This window comes from Anolis carolinensis, unplaced genomic scaffold (genome assembly GCF_035594765.1).
Source record: "Anolis carolinensis isolate JA03-04 unplaced genomic scaffold, rAnoCar3.1.pri scaffold_14, whole genome shotgun sequence".
Taxonomy (NCBI): domain Eukaryota; kingdom Metazoa; phylum Chordata; class Lepidosauria; order Squamata; family Dactyloidae; genus Anolis; species Anolis carolinensis.
The window spans coordinates 14,256,202-14,261,726 of NW_026943825.1; the positions used below are offsets into that span (position 1 = coordinate 14,256,202).

The 5,525-nt window shown below is 38.7% G+C and overlaps 1 long non-coding RNA gene across 1 annotated transcript; it reads right to left on the minus strand.

Moving 5' to 3' along the window:
* Nucleotides 1-587: 587 nt before the first annotated feature.
* On the minus strand, nucleotides 588-4,671 carry LOC134294331 (uncharacterized). The gene is made up of 2 exons (XR_010001266.1): nucleotides 4,489-4,671; nucleotides 588-1,164 (listed from the first exon to the last, which is right to left on the minus strand). It is a non-coding gene; the product is annotated as an uncharacterized LOC134294331 (long non-coding RNA).
* Between the last annotated feature and the right edge of the window lie 854 nt (nucleotides 4,672-5,525).

A 5,525-nucleotide genomic window follows, 5' to 3' on the forward strand; every position in this document is an offset into this window, starting at 1 on the left:
AGGAAGACTAGGACAAACCCTTCCTGAAGCAAACCTTGCTGAGATGTGATAGGTTTGCTTTATTTGTTGTTGTGCCTCTGCACAACTCATTTAGAGAATAAGGAGAAATTGCACATCTTTCTACAGGGTTCAGATAAAAACTATTTTAAAACTGACCCTTTTTACGCAAAAAGCGCTGGCCATCCGCGAGAAGATGGAAGCGGACAGCTGTGATATTAATGCCAATAACAAAATCCAAATTTAAAATTTACTATGGACAAGCTACTAGTTTTACTTACCCTTGCCCCTGCTTAAACCTGACCTTAAGGGAGTAATTAATTTTAATTTTAATCTATTTATTCTGTATTTGCAGAACTACCTAGGAGTGGGTTGGTAGGCTAGTAGTCCGGGATGCTTTGTATCTATACATGGTTTTACTGTATGTATGGGTAAGTGAGTATGTTTTGTATGTTTCACATGTTTTGATATGGTCAAAATTGACTAATCAATAGAGTTGTTGTTGTTATTTGTTGTTGTGATGCCTTGAAAGGCACTCAAAAAAGAGAGCTTGGCAATGCTTCAATGGATGAAAAAGCTCAGAGACAGCATATGTTTCATGTAAATCTTTATTGTTTTGCTGACTTTTGGAGAGTCAGTACACAAGGTCAAAAGAGAGCTAGCATCCTTCTCTTAACTCTCTTTAGGTAAAAAGACATAATAACTAGAAATACCCCCGATATAGATTTGGAAACCCCCAATTGGTTGTTACAAAATGATAGATGGATTGGTGTTTGTCGAGTGCTTCCAGTTCACCCACCGAAAGCTTTGGGGGTTCAGTTTCCCCAACCTCCACCCCACTGAGAAGGAGAGCAGGGCTTAGGCTTGCCCCACATGCCACCGTTTCCCTGGCCACCGAATCCCCCGAACGAACATGGACCTCCCGAACCACCGTAACCGAAATTTCCAAAGCCGCCTTGGTTGCAAGGCATGCCGAAGCCGCCACCGTTGCCAGAGAAGCCTCCTTGGTTCACGCCACCACCGAAGCTTCGCCAACCGCCGTTAGTGCCGAAGTTGCCTGGTGTGGAGCCGAATGAGTTCGAAGGCATCCGTCCCCAGGGGTTGCTGCCGGGGAAGGATGAGTTGTTTCCACCAAAGCTGGTCATTGTAGGAAGTTCAAGGAGGGGTCTGGAAGAGAAGACGGAGATGTTGGGCATATCTACAATGAATGAATATTGGGGGACAAAAACAGCAGAGGAAGAGAGTGGGGTGCCAAAAGGTTCTGCCCAGTGCTAGCAAACATTTTTAATCAGTGATTTGGAAGATGGAAAAGAAGGCACGCTGATCAAATCTGCAAATGACAAAAAGATCAGAATCCGAAATGATTTTTAATTTTTTATAGTAGACTAGCTGTGCCTGGCCACGCGTTGCTGTGGCATTGTCTGGTGGTGTTGGTGAGAAATTGTTGAGGTAGTGGTGGTATTGAATGTCTGTTGTATGGCTGTCTTTATGTTTAGTATGCACACTGAAGTGGATTATATGGCAGTGTGGAGTCAAGATAATCTAGTTCAAAGCAGATAATATAAGATTCTAAATGGGTTATATAGCTGTGTGGAAGGGCCTTGAGTCTACACTGCCATATAATCCAGTTAAAAACTGATAATCTGTGGAAGAGGCCTAAGTGAGGCCTAACTGTGCCTGTCCCCTGGGCTGAGGAGGTTGCTAGGAGACCAAGTGGGCGGAGCTTAGCCTTCTAACTGGCAGCAACTGGATAAAAACTATTATTCCTCTCCCTGTAATTAGGATTTTATTTTTATTTTCTTTTTTGTTGTATCAACCTAGAGCCGTGGATGATGGGTTGTGTTGTCAAATTTTGAGGTTGGGGGGCCTGTAGTTTTGTTGTTTTGTCCGCTGCCCTGATGCCATCACTCTTTTATATATATAGATTGCTGTTAAGCCATCTGGACCTGGGGACTTATTGTTGTTCAATTTTTTTATAGCAGTGTCTATTTTTCTGTGATGTCCTTGTTTAATATTTCTTTCTGTGTCTCTGTTAATTTCGGGATATTTTGTCTTTCTAAGTATTTTTGAGAGCTGGGATAAAACTATCATACTTAACAACAGTGGCCAGAATCACATATGGAAGATTCTGGAGACAAAAAGAAATACCAAGCAAAACAGATTGGCTAATCAAAATTTCAGAAATAAAGAATATGGACAGACTAACCTTTTTAATGGCTCGTCAACAGGGAAAACCAAGAGAAGAGACAAATTGGCAACAAGTAGAGAATTATATAAATAAGAAGGAGAAAAATAAAATAAAAACAGGAAAAAAGACACCTTACTAAATAAGACACTAGACAGACCTACCTGATAGACAAAAAGGATATATATATATATACACACACACATATATACATCAAAAAGTAAGAAGAAATGAATGAAGACTGAGAAAGAAGAAATAACAGATGAAAAATATCCTCACCGGAAGAGACTGGGAAGACCTGCCTTTTTTATTAAACTCTTTTTCTTTTCTTTTTGTATTTTTTTGTATTTTTTATCTTTTTTTTTTAGTTTTTATTTTCTTCCTTTTCGTTCTATTCTCCTTTTAAAAAATGTATGGGGGAAAAATGTTAAAAAAATAACTTCAACAGGGAGAAATGGAAGGTACTACACATAGGTAACAAAAATTAAATGTACAGATATAGAATAAGTGTCACAGTCCATGGGAAAGTCTTCGTAGATCACATGAGTCAAAAGTGTGACATGGTCATGAAAAAACAAAGGCTGCATCAATAGCAATCTAGTTTTAGAGCAGAGGTTCTCAACTTGTGGATCTCCAGGTGTTTTGGCCTACAACTCCCAGAAATCCCAGTCAGTTTACCAGCTGTTAGGATTTCTGGGAGTTGAAGGCCACAACATCTCGGGACCCACAGATTGAGAACCACTGGTCTAAGGAAGGGAATAGGTCCACTCTATTCTGCTTTGGGCAGACCTCAACTGGAATAGCACACTGTCCAGTTCTGGGCACCACAATACATGGCACGCCCAGAGAAGAACAATCAAAATGATCAAAAGTTTGAATCCCATCTAAGAACGACTGAGGTTCTTTCAGACGGGAGGGGGGGGGGCACTTTTTAATCCCACCTCTGACACCAATTTGCGGAGATGTGGAGATGGAGGTTGTTTTTAATTATACAGTAGAGTCTCACTTATCCAACATAAACGGGCTGGCAGAACGTTGGATAAGCGAATATGTTGGATAATAAGGAGGCATTAAGGAAAAGCCTATTAAACATCAAATTAGGTTATGATTTTACAAATGAAGCAACAAAACATCATGTTAGACAACAAATTTGGCAAAAAAAGTAGTTCAATACGCAGTAACGCTATGTAGTAATTACTGTATTTATGAATTTAGCACCAAAATATCATGATACATTGACTACAAAAATGCGTTGGATAAACGAGTGTTGGATAAGTGAGACTCTACTGTATATTATATTATTACTGTTATATCCGCTGCCACCAGTTATTAAAGATGTTTATTTACGCTGCCACCAGAGGTAAAGATGTTTATAATGCTGCCACCAAATGTTAATGGGATCATCAATTCTTGCCACCACTACAGGAATATGTAGCCACTAGCTACTTAGAGAGGAGACTTTTAAATCTTTCTTTTTCTTCTTTCTCCTTGTTTATTCTTAATGTGTATATATGACAGAGACTGAGATGTTTGAAAGAATAATAACACGTTTATTCAGGCACAAGCTTAATGGTTACAATAATCTTTCTTCTAGTTTGAGGCATTTAGATTAACAGTTGCAATGCTATATTGAGGTGTTTCAAACTTTAAAATACCACTTCTTTCTCTCTTCTGCTTTAACCTGCAGTCACCCTGTGAATTACAATCACAGCCTATCTGTTCCTTATCTGGAAACAGGTTACCTTAAAATAAGTCACCAAACTTATTTTTAAAATGACTCAAATAAACTCTTGAGTCTCCCTGATCCCCTCAACTGAGAATCAGTCTTCTCTGTGCTTATGAGACACAGACTCTAAAATCAACCTTCCCTGTGGTTCTCTGACCACAGACTGAGTTTCCCTCCAAATTCTGCTCTCTCTTCAGCTAAACGCAGTTGGCTCCGCCCCCTTCTCCATGGGAAAAAAAGAATGAATAGAATGATGATATATTAGATATGTGAGTAGACAATATAGAAGGGAAGAGGATGAAGAAATGTGATAAGAGATAAATGATGTGTAGGTATAAACGTTTGTATTAAATGAGCAATATACTCACAACATGAAATATAAGGTTATAACTAGAGTGGAGATGCACCCTATTTTCTTTGGTATTTGTACCACCAGAGTCATAGAGAATATTTTGCTCACAGGAAGACCTCAAGGATATCACGTAAAATACAGTGATTGGTAGAATATTAAATGGAAAAAATATCAATGGATCAAATATATAGGACTGATTTAGAAAGCAAGAGAAACTCCGCTACTTACCCAAGTGTTTCAGAGAACAGAGGACAACCGATTGGAGCCAAGGAAAGAATGAGTGAATGTCTTGGCTTATTCCAAACACTTTTATACTCTTTCTACAGACAGCTGTCCAGGTGCCAAAGCCCTCCCTGAACCACTTTCGACATAATTATAGGCACAAAGGTATTGTTTTGTAGGCATCACACCTAAAAAAGTTTAATAGTTTTCTATTTTTTCATCCCAGGACTTGTTGGTGCTTATTAGCTTTTGATCGTCCCTGCTTCATAGCATTTGCAGGTCATCTTCATGCAATGTTTCATTCTGCATGCAGGAAGAGACTCAAAAGGAGACTTTCCCAGAACAAGAAAACAAGGAAACAAGGGAAATGTATGGTTTTCTGAGCAAGTTTTGTGTACCACTATTTTTTTTTTAAAAAAAATCAGAATTGTGTGTAGTGTTCACAACATCTGCTAGGCATTTTCCATTGGGTGCATCTACATTGTAGAATTAATGCAGTTAATATGACTAATTGTGATGGCTCAATGGTACAATGGAGTTGTAGTTTTACAAGATCTCAAGCAAAGTGAGCTGTTGTTTCAGCAAACTATAACTCACTGTATTGAGTGACAAGGGAAAGACATCCATTCTGCTCAGAGATGTCCTTCATACATTGTGGTTACTACAACATGGATGAAAGTCTCATTGTTTGGGCATTATATGGGTCAAAAAAGTTTTGTGGAGTTGGAGAAATCTTTGTGAAGCTTCCTAAACCAAAATTTCTCCATATGAGCCAAACTTCCCTATTCAAGCCTTTGATTGAGGTTGGGAAGGTCCTCCATGTTGAATCCCAACAAAAGGAGGTTTCAAGCCATTCCCATTTTTATGACATCATTATCATTTCTATTATTCCTCCTCCTTTTTCATTTTTCTCCTTTCTCCCCTCCTTCTCCTCTCTTCTTCTTTTCCATTTTCCTCTTCTTTTTCCTTATCTCCTTCTCCCTCTTTGTTTTTCTCCTCTTTCTTATTGATATAGCTAACAACTGATAAATATATGTGACTAA